Source organism: Lissotriton vulgaris, chromosome 6 (genome assembly GCF_964263255.1).
Source record: "Lissotriton vulgaris chromosome 6, aLisVul1.2, whole genome shotgun sequence".
Taxonomy (NCBI): domain Eukaryota; kingdom Metazoa; phylum Chordata; class Amphibia; order Caudata; family Salamandridae; genus Lissotriton; species Lissotriton vulgaris.
This window is the reverse complement of record NC_141694.1, coordinates 1,148,202,933-1,148,220,224: the sequence shown is the minus strand read 5'-3', so window position 1 is coordinate 1,148,220,224 and position 17,292 is coordinate 1,148,202,933.

Here is a 17,292-nt window from a genome sequence, read left to right as displayed (position 1 = left end):
GCCTCCCTCCACATCTTTCTTATTCCTTGCGACCAGTTTGCTCACCCGCATAGCCCCATGGAACGCTAATGCGAAAGCTGCCCGGAACAGAACTGCTTCGAATTGGGAGGAGCATGTCGTGACTAGTTTCGCCATGATTAGGGACAACCTTTCTAAGCCAATCGGGCGCCTCTCGTCTTGCTTACGACCCTCGAGGCGCTGCCAGCCACGAAGGGCTTTCTTCACCAAAAAGGAACCCGTTGGGTCTTTTATGCCATGCACCTGCGCCATGAATGAAATGGCCGCCCTATGCCTATTGGCTGTTGCCGCTGATCGGCCTTCCCTGTGCAGTGCTACCAGGAACCCTAGAAAGGAATCCTCCTGACCCCAGTTGTGATTCCCTGTCGGACCCAAAAAATGCACAATAGGAACGAAACGCTCCTTCGTATGCCTTCCTCGTCCTGGGGGCTAAGCTTGCTGCCACGAGGTCTTGTAATCCGGGGCACCGATTAGCCAGAGTGCTTCGGGGAATGGTGCCGCCGCTAGGTCCGCTGTAGGTAGATAACCCCTGAAAGCCCGCATATGTGAACGAGAGAGTGCATCAGCCGCATGATTCAGTACACCCGGCACATGTTTCGCCCTGAACTGTACATTCAGTCTCATGCAAAGCAGCACAACTTCCTTCAACAATCTCAAGATCCATTTGCAGCGTGCTGCCTGATTGTTAATGCATTCGACAACAGTCATATTGTCAGGCCAAAATACCACAGAGCGGTCTCTGAACTCGTCCGGCCATGCCATCAGAGCAACAAAAATAGGGAATAGCTCGAGGAACCCTATGTTACCTGTGAGACCGCTAGTGTGCCACCACGTCGGCCATGTTTGCGCCGACCATCGATTACCAAAGATGGCGCCGAATCCCACGCTCCCCGCTGAGTCAGTCCACAAACCCAGCTCGTCCGAAGACGCTGGCGGCTTCTTCCACACTACTCGACCGTTGAAGTCCGCCAGAAATGCCAACCAGATGTGCATATCCTGGCGAACCTCTGCAGACAGTCTCGTGCGGTGGTGTCCTTCCTTGAGACCAACCATAGCTTGTGCAATAGAGCGTGAAAATGGGCGGGCCATTGGTATCACTCTCAAGGCAAAGTTAAGCTGACCCACTGCTTGCTGTCGCTGGTGCAGGGTCACCTTCTCCTTACTAAGGCACAGTTCCAGGGAAGCCCTAAATTTAGCTACCTTTCCCACTGGCAAACGGAAACATCCCTCCACCGAATCGAGCTCAATTCCCAGAAACTCGAGTGAAGTAGATGGTCCGACCGTCTTACCTGGTGCCAATGGCACTCCAAACTCCTCCATGAGGATGCAAAAGTCCTGAAGCGCCTGCGCACATTCTGTGTCGCCGGCTGCTCCCAAGAACAGAAAGTCATCTAGGTAATGCATAACATGCCTATGCCCTGTGGCCTCGGTGAATGCCCACTCTAAAAAACAGCTGAATATTTCAAAATAGGCACAAGAAATGGAGCAACCCATCGGCATGCATTTATCCATGTAATAACGTCATTGAAACGCAAAACCTAGCAAACGCTGATCCTGTGGGTGTACCGGGAGCAACCGGAACGCTGATTCGATATCTGATTTCGCCATCAGCGCCCCGGGCCCAGGCGATATAACATGGTGACGGCATCATCGAACGATACGTACCGCACCGAACAGACTTCTGGGTCAATAGCATCGTTTACTGAGAAACCCCTTGGAGCAGACAGATTATGGATCAGCCTAAATTCCCCCGGGTCTCTTTTGGGGACCACCCCTAATGGGGAACAGATGACATTTGCTACTGGCGGGTGCTGAAATGGGCCAGCGATTCGGCCTAGGGTCACCTCTTTAGCGATTTTCCTCTCCACCACACCTGGATTATGTTGTGCCGAAAGCTGGTTTTTACAAAAAGGTTCCCCACGAAAATCCCCAGCCGGGATGTGGAAGCCATATAAGAATCCTTTCCTCGACACCCCAGCAGAGACATAATCAGGGTATTTGTTTAACCAGGGAGTCATAGCCATGAGATCAACGGGAGTGGGCAATTGTACACAACGATCCCCCTCAGTCTTGTTTGGACCCTCCTCTACCTCCCGACCCGCTATTTTTTGACCTGCATGAACTCTCCGGGTGCGAGAAATTCCCACAACCCGCACACGCATGTTTGAACTTACATGCCCCTTGCGGTCTGGTACAGTTGCCTCTATTGAAGCCCCAACAGACCCCCTGCTTTCCACCATTCCCGCCGGTTCTCGGCTGGTGATCGCCACCGGCGCCTGCTCGAAAGGGCACCGCAGGCTGCTGGCGGGAAAACCCAGCTGGCGAGGATGTCCTGGCCGTGCCAGGCAGGAGCTGCTTCTGCCAAGAAATCGAGTCGAGGCAATCCCATGTCAGAGATAAATCATACTCTTTCGCTTTACGGAATTTCATGTCGTAACCCATCCATTCATTCCCCTCATATGTTTCATAAAAATCCATTATACGTGCCTGATAACAAGACAATTCGGGCAATACCTCGGGCTTACGCTCGCCAATAATCGCAGTAAACATTGCAAAGGCCTTGGCCCAATTTGTTATCGTCTCATCCACCCTGAATCCTGCCATTTTTGCTCGCCAGACACGCGGGTGCCACAAATCTTTCTGTGTCTTAGCATACTCCATCTCGCGATGGTCAGTCAACAACGGAAACATATTAACATACTTGTCTGCCCATATCAATTCTTTCGTGGCCAACGGGAAATGTTGAACCACTCTCTCCCGTCTTGAGGGCAATGAGCCCTCCCCCGCCACTGGCAAAGCGAGCTTACCCGGTTCGGTCGTTGTTCCCGCCGTTTTCTCGATGCCACTTGCCGGTCCTTCCGGGGTCACCTGCGGGGAGACAAGAGGGAGATTCGCCTTCGCGGCATCTCGCGACTGCCGCAACTGCTGTATTAGTAACTTGGCCTCTTCGGCCGTGTTTCCAGGCGCCGTAGCACCCCCTGCCTTTTTGTTGAGCCATGCGGCCAACTGGGTGGCCAATTCGGGAGGCATGTCCTCGTCGTTGGCGGGCGTAATCACAACCGGAATCGGTTGACCCGCGTCTGGGGTTGGTACTGGGGCATCAGCTGGTATGGCAGGGCTGACCGGGGGTACCTCTGGGACCGGAACCTCCCTTGCCGCCGCCCTCCTCTTGACTCGTTTCCCTCTACCCTCGGGGACGACTCCCGGCAATGCCGGGCCTATTACCTTCTTCGGGTTACCAGGCTTGTTCATTGCGGCCAGTTGCTTCTTAATGCCCGCCATATCACGACCAAGCGCTGGAACTTGACTGATGCTTCGTTCTATTCTCGTCATTTTGTTCACCAACATACGAAGCACCTGGTCTGTCTCAGAACCCTTTCCTGCCTTCTTGCCAGACATGGTTTGATTATCTACTCTGGGTCGATCAAGACGGTCCGGGACTCTTCTCTGTAAAGTCACTGAAAGAGAAACACAAGAATTACAAGTTCTCAAAATTGCTCCTTGTTCCGTCGAGGGCTCACGTGCAACGAGTGGGTGCAGCTTCCAAGCACAGGAACAAGAGGACGCTTCTTCGGATTCCCGCTCTCTTTATTCCTCTTCGGGAGGGCGTGAACCCTCTGCCGGTACGCCTACTGGGCGTGGCCATCGGTGTAGGTGTCTAGGACAACCCCTCTTGGGCGGGAAAAGGCGTGCCCCGGTTACGCCGCTTCGGGCATACCAGCCGAGACACGCCCCCTGCCCAAAATGGTTTCCCGGGAGGATCGGGGCCCCCAACCATAAGTTCGGGGGGACCGAGTGGTCGCCCCTTTCCATACTTCGACTTCCTCTAGTTTTATTATAAGCCCAGAGCCCGAAACACATCCATCATCTCTGAAAAACAGGAATATGCACAAATCTAACAAAAGGAAACGGGAAGATTCGACTCAGAAGGGGGGCAATAAAAAGGTTCAGAAAACCAATAGTGAGATTCCGCCCCAAAGTAACACAACAGTGATACCTCCAAACCCTGTGGGGAGTAATAATAACTCAGATAATAATGTAGAAGGTACACTATTAGATAAAATTGAGGTGTTAATTAAATCTCTCCTCTTGCCCTTATTTGAACGAACTAGACTTCTGAATGTTAAAATGGACTCTATGGGGGAAAATTGTGACATTTTGAAAAATCTCCAACAATCGAGCACCTCCAAGGGCCCAGTGCAAATGATTGCACAGAAAAAGGTGCTGAATAATGGAGACAAGGGGAAAATTTTAAAACATGTATCATCTTCGTTGAAGGTCCCCCAGCAGAAACCTGCCGTAGATACAAATAAGCAGATTGCTGTGGTGACTATCCCCCATAAAGTTGATTCGGGTAACAAACCACAGTCCACCACAAAAGGTTCACCCAAACCATCCCGCCCAGCAGTCCAAAACACACAGACTAAGAAAAATATTTCATCCAGGAAACAATGCGTGAATCTCCCTCCTGAATCACTGCCATACACCGTAATCCTGACAGGAGTAGTACCACTGGGAGAGGGTAGGGTGGAAACTCACAGTGATTTACACAACAAAGGAACATTTTGGCTGAATAAGAACCGTCCACTCCCACCGATGTCAAAGACTGAAATCCTTACTGTTAGGAGAGTAGACTTGGTGGGTTTTAGTAAAAAAGACCTCGAAGGGGATTGTGTCGTCATCAGCTTCAGGGAGCCGTGGGTAGCTGAGTTTATTAGTAGAGAACCTAGATTTGGAAGAGTGGGGGATGTTCAAACTTTGTCCCTGCATTATTTCTACCCTAAACTCAGCATGGGGAGAGAGTTTCCTCGACAAAATCATTTCAACCAAAATGTTAGTTTTAGACGAAGATACCCCCTAGAAGTGGCTACTTACCCTATGTTCGTGCCTCATCTCTCGAATCGCTTTGCACCGTTGTGCTGGTTGGATGGCGTTGATTGACATAATGGGGGACAATGGAACAGGATAATAGGGTGCCCAGGCTCTCCATTGGGAAAATATCCCCTCATTTCCCAAGTACCCAGGTGACAGACACTAGCACCGAAAATTCAGATAATAGTGCAGAAAATCTTTTGGGTGATCTAACAAAAAATAGTTCTAATGTTACTAATTTGGTAGAGGTTGGCATTGGCAACCCCTTATTAATTGAGGAAAATGAGGGGAATGTAGCCATACCTGATGAGCCATTGGTAGCTCTTGTAAATACACTCAGGATATTGTCTTGGAACATTGCGGGGCTGAAGGGGAAAATGGACATGGTCGAATGGGGGGAATTTATTGAGCAATTTGATATTGTTGTATTTCAAGAAAGTTGGTCAACTGATGCTATTTTTCGCCTTGGTTATTTGAATTTTTATAAACCAGCTCATAAAGGGCAAAAGGGTCGCCCATCTGGGGGACTTGTTATTTGGATAAAACAATCTCTATGCTACAGGACCCATGAGTTATTTGTCCCTAGTGCTGATTTACAGGGTCTTAAACTCAGCAGAGTAAACCAACAGGACTTGTTTTTAATCAATATATATGCAAGGGGTCGAGTGGGAGGTAAGAGTCCTGAAGTTATTGAGGACCTAGAACTCCTTCTAAACAGCATTGGCCAAAACAAGTGTGTAACAGTGTCAGGGGATTTAAACTGTACGTTTGAACCCCTACCAGTTATGGAAGATAACTGTTATGGTGAGACAGACCAACTATGGAATATTCCCAGCCCCGCCTTATCACCAATTAAAAAAAGTCACTGATGCTGCTCTGCAATGGCTTGGGTTATGTCTGGAGTGGGATTTTAGGGCAGCAAACGGGAGGTCCATTTCGGACAAAGCAGGAAAAGCCACATTTGATAATGGCTATAGTACCATCGCATAGACTATTTCCTTATTAAAATAGAGTTTTGGTGCCTATTAGAGGATATGGAAATAGTAGATAGGCCAGAAAGTGATCATAATCCCTTATTAGTAAACTTGAAAGTGGATGGTGGCTTGTCGATAAGGAACGCTTCAAAGTACACTACGGCTGAGACATTTCTTACAAATGATTGTCATAGGGTACGCTGGGATCGGATTCTGGAAGTCCCCGACACTATTGAAAAAATTGCAATGGAAGTTGTAGCTGCCACTAAACAAGTAAAATGAGTGCTGGATATAATGGGGCCGTTGGAGCAAATTACTGAAATCCATGAGTCCCTTTTTGCTAAACTTAAATCTTTCTTTACAAAGCAGGGTGGCTCATCGAAAATTGATAGAAAACCCCTGGGCGCTAAATGGTATAACAAATCCTGGTGCACAGCACACAGTTCTTTGATTGCTGTTATTAAGTCCAGGGTAACAACGGATATTAAAATAGAGAGGGCCAAATATAAGAAAGTGCTAAACCAAGCAAGGACTGCATGGGATGACCAACGCTGGCTGGAACTATATGAGGCCAGTCTTTCTACTAACCAACTTAAATTTTGGCAGGTAGTGAAGTGGGGAGGGTCATGGGACTCGCAAACCCCAGTTAACTACGTTTCAGCCGAGGAATGGGTTGTATTTTTTTCGGCCCAATTCTGTGGCAATGTAACAGGCAATCTTAATATAGGGGAGAGTAATCTGCCTCCCATTCCCATAGCTACTAGTGAGATCATAACTTTTACAGAATGTGAAACAGAGATTGCATTAAAACAGATTCAAAATGGCAAAGCACCAGGTATGGACTGTGTTCCGGCTGATCTTTTTAAGCTTGACATAATAAACTGGGTCCCTTATATACCTTTTTTAGCTAATGCTATTGCTAGAGGAGCCTGTATACCAGACTCATGGAAAGGGGCCAAAATTCTCCCTATATTCAAAAAAGGTGATATGACCCTTGCGGGGAATTATCGTCCTATAAGTCTTATCGACGCCCTGCAGAAGGTAATTGCCAGGATGTTGCTGGGTAGAATCCAGTCTTGGATGAGTGAGGAAAATATCCTATCCCCGCTACAAGCTGGTTTTAGGGCCAGTATTAGCACTGTCGACCAAGTGCTCAGATTTATCATGATCTATTGGAAGACAGTGTATCTAGGAGATGGCACCATATACACAGCGTTCGTGGATCTTAAATCTGCGTTCGACTTGGTCCCTAGAGGAAAATTGTGGGAAGCCCTAAAGAGAATGGGTATGCCACCCGAATTACTTGAGCTTACCATCAGGCTACATGAGTCTGACTTTGCTAGAGTTAGATGGGGACGCCAGGGCCAGGTCACAGACCCCTTCCCAGTGACCCGTGGAGTAAGACAGGGCTGTGTCCTTGCACCAACCCTGTTCTTACTCTTCATTAATCAAGTAGTACAGTTTCTTTCTTCTACCCCGACAGATGCGCCTGTTTTGGGTGGGACAAGATTCCCCCTTTTAATTTTTGCCGATGATACTCTGATCCTGGCAAAAAAACAGGTGGGTTTCCAGAATGCAATAAATACGTTTGTGGAGTTTTGTACAGAAAACGATCTTGAAATTAATGTTTCGAAAACCAAATTCATGGTTCTGACCAAGAATAGATCACAAAGGGGTCATGTTACTATGAATGGTACCACCTTGGAACAAGTAGGGGTGATGACCTACCTAGGGGTGGTTATAGACTATAGATTGCGCTGGAAGGAGCAGATTAAGGCACTTTACCTAAAATTTGCCCGGTTATCGGGTTGCCTTGTCAAAGAACAACGTTGCTCCCAAACCAAAAGAGTCTTGCCAGCCCTTAAAATATTTAATGCCAAAATTAGCTCTGCCATCCTCTACGGTTCGGACCTGTGGGGTTATGTAGATCTTGCCTCACTAGACAAAATCCAGAATAAATTTCTCCATAGTTTGGTAGGTCTCCCATTATCAACTCCAACACTCCCCCTTATGTTATATATGGGCTGCCAATCAATTAAAAATCAGGCTCAATATAGGATGGTAGCCCTTTGAGACGCATCTGGTCCACTCCAGAACTTTCTATGTTTGCAAATGAAATTCTGGATGTGAGATCGATACCTGGGTCAGGGAATCTATCTTGGTTTAAAAATGTAAAGGAAATTCTCTATAGGATGGGTCTTCATATGTTGTGGTCAGATCCGGGAAACCAGGTTTTTCCGCCAAAAAAATAATTTAAACTAATGTTTTGGGCCACAGTCAAAGAAGATTTCGTTTTGCTTTCACAGAAACAAAACTTGACTGGCTTCTTTCTGCTCCATAAAGTGGTTTCCCACGCTGAGATATACTGGGACAAGATTACCAAAAGTGCAGATAGGAAACTCTATCATCAATTTCGAGTTGGCACATTGCCAATAAGGGAGTTTACCAACAAATGGCATAATCAACTATCTTTGCACTGCCCCTGGTGTAGTGAGCAAAAGTAAACAATGGGTCACTTTCTTTTTGTTTGTCCAGCACACTGTGCGCCGCGTCAAAAATGGCTAAAACCCATCTGTAGAAGGATTAATGCACGGGTGTGGGAAGAAGCGCTGCTAACTTTGAGATATAATACAGTCGAGTGGATCTCCATAGGCGTGGCGAAATACATTGGATGGGCATGGACCATTAGGGCCAGACACCTCTAAGGAAGATAATTAAGAGTACTATGATAACTGTACAAGAGGGAATATATTTAGTCTAATAGTTCATAGTTTGAATGTATGAATTGTGATTTGTAAATCTTTTTTAATGATCTATGTAAAACGTCATGTGATACTATTTAATTGATTTTTATAAAATGTCTTGATGGCTACTTATAACCACTTTTAATACTTGTAATATTCATGATGTAAATTTGTATGTATTTTTACTTGTTGTCTTTTATGAAGAAATCTTCGAAATAAAGACGTTAAAACCTGAACCTGTAATACAGGAACAGCATAAATCAGCAACTGACAGCCTGCAAAACTCCCAATCCTAAATTTGTATGATCACAGAGCAATTTCTGAAGCCTATAATGCCGGACTAAAGTATTAGATGAGACCCAAGTAGCAGCCCTGCAAATTTCCATGAGGGATAACCTGGTAACGCAGTCCAGGAAGCAACCACCACCAAGTAGAGTGACCCTGCCTCACCACAGGATGTAGGCACCCCAACAGAGAGTAAGCCAGCTGAATCATCTGCTTAATCAACCAACCAATGGACAATGAAGAAGCCTTCTCACCTCAGGAGGAAACCTCCCAAGAAACAAAAAAGGAGTCAGACTTCCTGATTGAACTTGTGCGATTCAAATAGATCATCAAAGCCCATTTCATATGCAGCAAAGACCATGGACCACCATCTGCAGACACCAAATCCACACTCCAAAGCAGACAAAATCAGCTCCCGAGTCCTGAGATTGATGGAATTGAGAAGCCACTTTGGGCAAAAAAGAAGAATCCAAACGTACCACAACCCCATCCTCTCAAAAAGACTGGAAGGGTTCCCTGGCAGTCAGAGCCCCCAATTCATCAATGCGTCAGGCTGAAGTGAGGACAACAAAAATAACTACGTTTAAAGTTACAAAATTAATGTCCACCAGCTCCAAAGGCTCAAAGGGAGCAGCAACAAGAGTCTCCAATACCAGAGGCAAGTCCCACAATGGGAAAAGATACTTCACCTAAGGGTAAGAAAGATAAAAAGCCTTCAACAATCTCAACACCTAATCATCCACATCTGTCAAATTCTCCCAAGGGGACCTAAAAGCTTTAATAACAGCCCACTGGGCCTGTAAAGTAGACACAGCCAACTGTTTCTCAAAGCCACCCCAAAGGAACTGCAACACATCCATTAAGGAACATTCCAGGGGAGACAACTGAAGAGACTCACACCAATGCTGGAAATTCCCCTAATGCCTTTCATAGGATTTGGAAGTAGAAGGATTCTATGATTGCTGAATGGACACTGCTGAGTGCTGAGGAAGTCCCTTATGCTGCAGCCCCTTCCTCTCAACTTTCACACCAACTGATGCAGCTGCAGAAGAAGCAAGAACGGAGCTGACTGCAGGGAAAAAATGAAGCAGGGAATCAACCAAAGACCCTGAACTGCTAGAACCTTGCAAGTGGGATACCAAGAAAGACGAGGCCAGAAGGGAACCACAACCAAGTTGGATTCTCCCATCACACGAGCCGGAAACTCGAGAATAAGTGCCATTGGTGGGAAGGCATATAACAGCTGGGATGGCCAAGGCATCTATCCCCAATCTCCCTCCTGCTGACTGCGTGCACAAAACATGGGCACTGGAGCATTTAGCAAGGACGCAAATAGGTCCAGGCAAGGAACATCACACCTATGTAAACTAGACAAAAGACCCCCCACCTGTATGAGAGATACTTTCTGGGAGGAAGGAAAGAACTGACTGAGGGCATCTGCCACCCCATTGTCCAACCCCTGGTGTGAACTACCACCAAAGACTGAAGATACCCCTCTCCCTGCAAAACAAAGGCAAAGCCACTGCATTCAGATACTTGGAACAAATGCCCCCTCAATAGTTCAGATACGCCACAGTCAACAAAGTTGTCGGAATGTACCACATAATTGAGACACAACTGAAGCTGACGGAATCTCATGACTGCCCTGTAGACTGCAATCAGTTCCCTCTATTTGGAAGACTACCTACCCTCCTGGAGAGACCAACGAGCCTTCAGAGAACTGTCCCCCAGAGTGTGCCCCACCCAAATGCACTGGCATAAATAGTCAGCACTACTGGAGGATCGGGCTGCACAGATCCGGAATGATGGCAGGAGTTACCAGAACCAGTTGGATGAGATCCTGGGAGCAGGGATCCCAACATGAAAGCCATGGACCCACAGAAGCTGTAGGTGAAAGCGGGTCCAAAGAACTGTGAATACTGCAGCTGCCACAAGACCCAGGAGATGCAACCACAGCCGGGTCTGAAAGGAAACTCGCTCCATCATCTTCCCTGACAATGTCATCAAGACCATAGCCCTGGGAACTGGTACAAAGACACTTTTCAGCTCGGTGCAAAATGAGGCCCCAATAAATATCATATCCTGTAAAGGTACCAACTGACACTTTCCCTTGTTCAGCAGGAACCCATGAGCCTTGATTGCCGCACACACCACTTGCAGATCGTGAAGAAGCTGCCCCTTTGATGGGGCATGAAGCAGCGAATTGTCCAGATAGGATACAGTTAAATGTCCAGAAGATGAAGTTAAGCAACCAATGGAGCCGCCACCTTTGTAAACACCCCCAGTGCTGACCAAAGGGCAAAGGGAAGAACACAAAACCTATAGGTAGTCCCCTGTATGCAGAACCTTAGAAACTGCTGGAAGGGCTAATTAATTGGTCAGACCCTCCAGGATTTCGCGATTTCGCGGTGTGCCGCGAAATCGGCACTTTTTTTTAAATGCCGCGATTTTTACAAAAGTGCCTGCGAAATCGGCACTTTTGTAGAAATCGCAGCATTTTTAAAAAAGATAATGCATGCTGCTATATCCTGGGGCATCTGCTATAATACGGTTTGCTTAAGATAACGATTACCTGGGATGATGGAAGAAGACTGACTTGGCGGGCTAGAGTATACATTTGAATCATTGCTAGAAACTTGTCTCAAGATACAATTTTTCCACTTCAGATTTTGTTTGAGTAGTCTCTGTTATTAAGAATAGTTTCAAGGTGCTAGGAAAATTAACAAACCTGAAAAACTAAACAATAAGTATTTTCTAATTTCATTCCGTTTTCATTTTTGGGAAGGTGAAGCCCTTCTCAAATAGTTTGTTTTTATCACTGCGTTAAGCCTTGCATAGATTATAAAACGCTCTCTCTCCGTTACACTCTAAATTCCTCTTGTTTTGTCTCACTTTTGTGCAATATGAGAGTATGACAACACAAGGCACGCCTGCTGACTATTCGTTCGTGGGCATGGTGTGATAATTGAATCTTTCATCCCAGATGATCAATCCTCTAACACCTTGCAAATGGGCTACTTAGCCAGAGAACTGACATTGCAGGAGGCAATAAAAAACACAAAGCCTCCTGTAGCTATAAATGAGTTTTGGACGACCCGTGAAAAGCTTAGGGTGAAGCTGAGGTTGAGGTCCCAGCTAAGCATGAGCGAATTTTGCGGATCTCGCGTTCGCAAATTTTGCGGATTTGCGGATTCGCAATCCGCAAAATCCGCGAATTCCCGCGAATTTGCGGATTTTTTTTTTTTTGTGTTCGCCCGTGTTTCTGCCAGTTCGCGAGGGTTTTGTACACTTTCGCAAATTGCGAACTTACCTGTCGGGTCGCAAGTTTCGCGAACTTGTTGTTTCTACGTGTCCAGCCTGTTTGGGACACTCTTCTTCATCACTGCCACTCTCTGTCACCACTGCCACTCTCTGACTACTCATGCCACCCTCTGGCCCACCCATGCCACCCTCTGTTTCATCACCACACCCTCTGGTTGTCCAGTGTACATTATTTTCGGCAAAGCAAAGCACACCTTCCCTGCCTCAAGTGACCTGAATTAATTTGGGGCTGATTCATGTGTTACAGAATATTTTTTTAGCTGGCACCTGCTTCCTTAGTGCGCCCTGATTAGTGATCTTTTGCACTTGCTAAGTGCTTTCATTGTTGCAAAATTAGTTACAACACCTGCCCTGCCCCAACTGACAATAATGGATTAGGGGCTGATTAATGGATTTTAACTTCCAGCCTGGCTCCTGCTTGTCTCCCTTAGCTGTAATTCAGGACCTTTGTGGCATATGTGTAACTATTCTGAGGTTCAGAGCAGGGTCACATAATAGTTTCAACTGGCAACTGAACTCTGGAGGGGCCCCTCAGGAAGCACTCCAGGAAATGGCTACTAATGATGAGCCTGAACTTTTGAACCTGGTAAGTAGTTACTTTCAGTTTTGCTAAGATCGTATTTCTGCAATTTTGCACTTATTCGCGGGGCGCGAACTCACGCGAACAGTGCGAGCAGTGCGAGCAAAATCCGCTGCTCGCGGATTTACGGATTTTGCGGGAAATTCGCAAATCTCGCGGATTGCGGATTTCCCGAAAATCCGCGAGCGGAACGGATTTTCCGCCCACGCCTAGTCCCAGCCCAGTCACACATCCGGTAAAAAAGTGCGTGTACTGAAAGCTGAAGGCTATACTATCGCGCAACTTCCTATGATGTGTCTGGAAAACGTACATTTATTCACATTTTGTCCTGGATTTTGACCCTTTGTCCTGAATTTTTAACCTTACCGTCTTGAATTTGCACCCATGCCATGTTGGCCACCCTGTTCTGGAAACGAGAGCTGTGCAGTGTAGAGTGGACGTGGGGATGCAATGCAGTGCAGGGATGTGCGCTGGAACCGAGACCCGTGAAGGCAGCAGGGAGCTGTGACATATGTGCATCTGGAAACGAGAGCTGTGCAGTGTAGAGTGGGCGTGGAGGTGCAATGCAGTGCAGGGATGTGCGCTGGAACCGAGACTCGTGAAGGCAGCAGGGAGCTGTGACAGATGCAGATCTGGAAACGAGAGCTGTACAGTGTAGAGTGGGCGTGGAGGTGCGATGCATTGCCGGGATGTGTGGTGGACAGAGTTATCTATGACAGAGTTTGGGAATCCCATAGCTGACAGAACATGCAGTCCACAGCATGCTACAGCTCACCGAATGCAAACACCCACAGCACCTCACAGAAATCCAGGCATCCTGTAGTTCGCAGCTTCCTACAGCTCCGAGCACTACATCACAACAGCATCAACATCATTGATCTCACACAGCATGCAGTTCCTACCAACCCACAGCTCTCAGCATCTTGCAGCTCACAAAATCCCCCGACTCACGGCTACTTACATCCCACAGGATCCTTCCTGTTGTGCCCTGTAGACTAGAGGAGCATGCCATCCACAACTCCAAGCATAGACTTCGTACAGCTCAGTGCGTAACACAGCTCCAGTGGCTGTCAACAGGTCATCCACTGCAAAGGCGGCGAGGCTGGCCGACAGTCAGAGCACTGTCCCAGTGTGGAATGGAGTTGTCTGGCTTCCAGGAGTGGCTGGGACGGAGGCTAGACGCTCTGGAGATAGATAGCGCTGTGTACACGGCCTATATTCAGGGCCTGCTGCGGGAAGAGGAGAGCGACGAGGACAGGCTGGAACAACAAAGATCCAAACCTTTTTTATGCAAGGTGTGCCAATTGAGCTGCTGCACTGGGGAGGCACTGACACCGCGATATAAAGCACCGCCTTGCCGCACGCAACGCGGGATGCCTGTAATGCTGTTTTGCTGCCCTGGGCTGCTGACGGGCAGTCTTTTGCTTTTCAAGGGAAACAAAGTGTCTACATTGTAAATAAACCAAATATACATAGCTTCATGTTGTTAAATAACTAAAAAACTAAGATATCTGTGTTTGTTGTAGGAAAAATGGCGAAATAAAATGCCGCCAAATTGCCGCTAAATTTCCATATTTGTGCCGCTAAATTTCCATTTTTGTGCCGCTAAATTTGCTAATCCATGCCGCTATATCCTGGGGGGGTCTGATTGGTACATGGTAGTACGCATCTCACAAGTCCAGGGTGCACATTAGATGATTCCTGAGAACCAAAGAGATCACCCTATGCAATGTTTGCATCTTGAAGTGCAGGTGTAGGAGAAACTTGTTCAGCACATTCAAATCCAAAACCATCCAGAAGCTCCCTGTCGCCTTTGCCACAATAAAAATTATGGAGCAAAACCCCCTGCCTTTCTCCATCGGAGGAATTTCCAGAATGGCAACCTTCTGCAGAAGAGTGCATACTCCCTGTGAAAATGCAACCCTCTTGTCCAACTTGAAAGGCTAAGGAGTGGGACGCACCCTTGAATCTGGAGCAGTCATTGCAAATTCTATACGATAGCCCTACCTTAAAATGTCCAACACCCAAGCATCCGAAGTAGATTTCTCCCAGGCCTTAAGAAAGTGCTGAATATGTCCACTGACCACAAATCCCTGACGCACCACCATGTAGTCAGGAATGAGACTTCACAGGGGGAGACTTGGAGACTTGGCTTTCCTGTCCCTTCCATGGCCAGATGGAAATCTACCTTGGAAACAAGGAAACTGTTGTCAAGAAGGCTGACAAAAGCAAGACTTCAGCTTCAATGGCTGCTTATCAGATGTGGCCTGTTTAAGGGAAAGCGGTACAAAAGGGGATGGTGATGGACGGAGCATCTGAATCAATCAAACACTCACACTCAGTCAAAAGATCTGGGTTTAATCCATCACCTTTCTTTAGCCCACTCTGCCACCCCTTTTGTACCGCTTTTAGCCGCCATAAGTGTGGCAGGGTATGCTCAGACGTGAGTCTCTAGCTCACTGTGCCACTGGATTCAAGCAAGCCGGGCTGAAGATGGCTGGAATGCCAGAAACTGGTCCTCGGAAGCTTGTTTCCGGTACAGGGAAGACATGGCTTGGCAGTTCGGGCTGGACTGTTCCCATGAGGCACAGGGTCAGATTGATTTGCATATAGCCATGTCTGAACTGGGTGGCAGAGTGGGCTAAAGAACGGTGATGGATTAAACCCAGGTCTTTTGACTGGGTGTGAGTGTTTGATTGATTCAGATGTTCCGTCCATCACCACCCCCTTTTGTACCGCTGTTTAAGGGAAGACAAATGTTTCTTCTCCTTGAAGAGTTCGTGGAGTTTGTCGTGGAGCATATTTCCCTTGAAAGGAAATCTCAGTGCTGAAGCTTTCTGTGCTGAATCTGTACACCAATCTTTCAAAAGCAAATGCCAGCAGGCTGACAGTGCAGCTCTCACTACATCAAAGGAAAATCAAAGGAAACTACATCAAAGTTGGACCATAGCGAGCACATGGTGCTCGCTATGTTCCAAACACCCAGAACAATCCGAGGTGTCAATCTAGAAACAATACAAGGCTTTAACATGGGAGATCAGAGATTGAACCACATAGCCTGAATACACCTTTGAGAGGGCGGCATCCACCTCCTTATCCACCATATCCTTTATCACAGCATCCTCCACCATGGATGTCCTCCCCACCAGACTGGGCGCAAATGAATCAATGGGAATTGGGTCCAGCAATTATTTTTACATACCTTGCATAGGGTGCAACTTGGCCATGAACCTAGGTAGTAATATCGTTTCAGGATCTATCCACTCCCTTTTCAGTACTTCATGGCTGTAAGGATGAACCAGAACATCAATAGTGGTAGAACTCTGAAACTGGCACACTAACCTTCAAAGCCGTATACAGCGTATACAGCGGGAGCAATGAATGATGCTGCGTAACCCTATCCCAATATGGAGTGACCTGTGAGTACCGAAATATCACTCAACAGACAAGACCATACAAGGGGAAAGGGAAAAAAGAGCAAAGGAAACAATAAAGATGTGGCTGCAAAATCACACGATGGGACTGCACGTGGAGTTGTAGACGTTACTCCTGATCTCTCACTCCAGCTGTCTAGTCCCGTGTTCCCTGTAACAACACACAAGCACAACATACATTTATATTTCAGCCACTGCGTGTATTGAGCGTAAAAAGACTATTATGAGTATGTGTAAGCACTTACGTTTCCATTATGCCACAAATGCTAATGAAAAAATCACAAAAGCCAAAATAAAGCATAAAAGAAATAATCAGGTCTTCCTTGGAAATGAACTGAGCTTGCATCTACTCCCCTAGCACTATTGCCTTCAATACAGCATCTGAGGAAATAGCAGCCTAGTAAGTGAAGCCTCTTGAAAACTATTAAAGCACTCCTGGCCATTTGTACAAGAAGGAACTCTTTATTCACTGCGAAACTCGAGCCGTCCAGGTGGCACTGCAATGCGCTCCTGCACGTGTTGTTTAATAAAACAAAATAAGTGTCCTCCTAATCCTAGCCTTTCAGGCGGCTCATGAGACACGCACCAGCGCCTGTTTCAAAAGAAACCAAAATACAAGTAAACTTTGGAAGACCCGATGCAAGATGGAGTAACAGTAGATGAAATCCTTGATACCAGGCTGGTTCAACATGACGCATAGACAAACCTCCGGGTCCAGCTTTCATCATTGACAAGCACTGATCCCCCTTCAGGCAGTGTTTATAAATGGCCTTGATACAAAGCCAGGCGAGCTTCCCCACAGGATTAAGGGAGATGCAGTGCTGATGCATTCGTATCGCTGTAAACATTCATGCCTAAATAACCCCCAACTTCTATTTATGCCGGAATGTGACAGAGCCCCCTCTGAACGACTGGCGTCCCGAAAGGCCACCAGGCTTAGATGGGTACTGCAGGTGGAATTGCCTAAGACTCCCCGGGCAATGTAGGTTGGCACCTGGTTTCCACGAACAGTCCTCTGGACCATAACCCTTCTAGTAAATGAGGTAATGCACCCTCCATCGAAT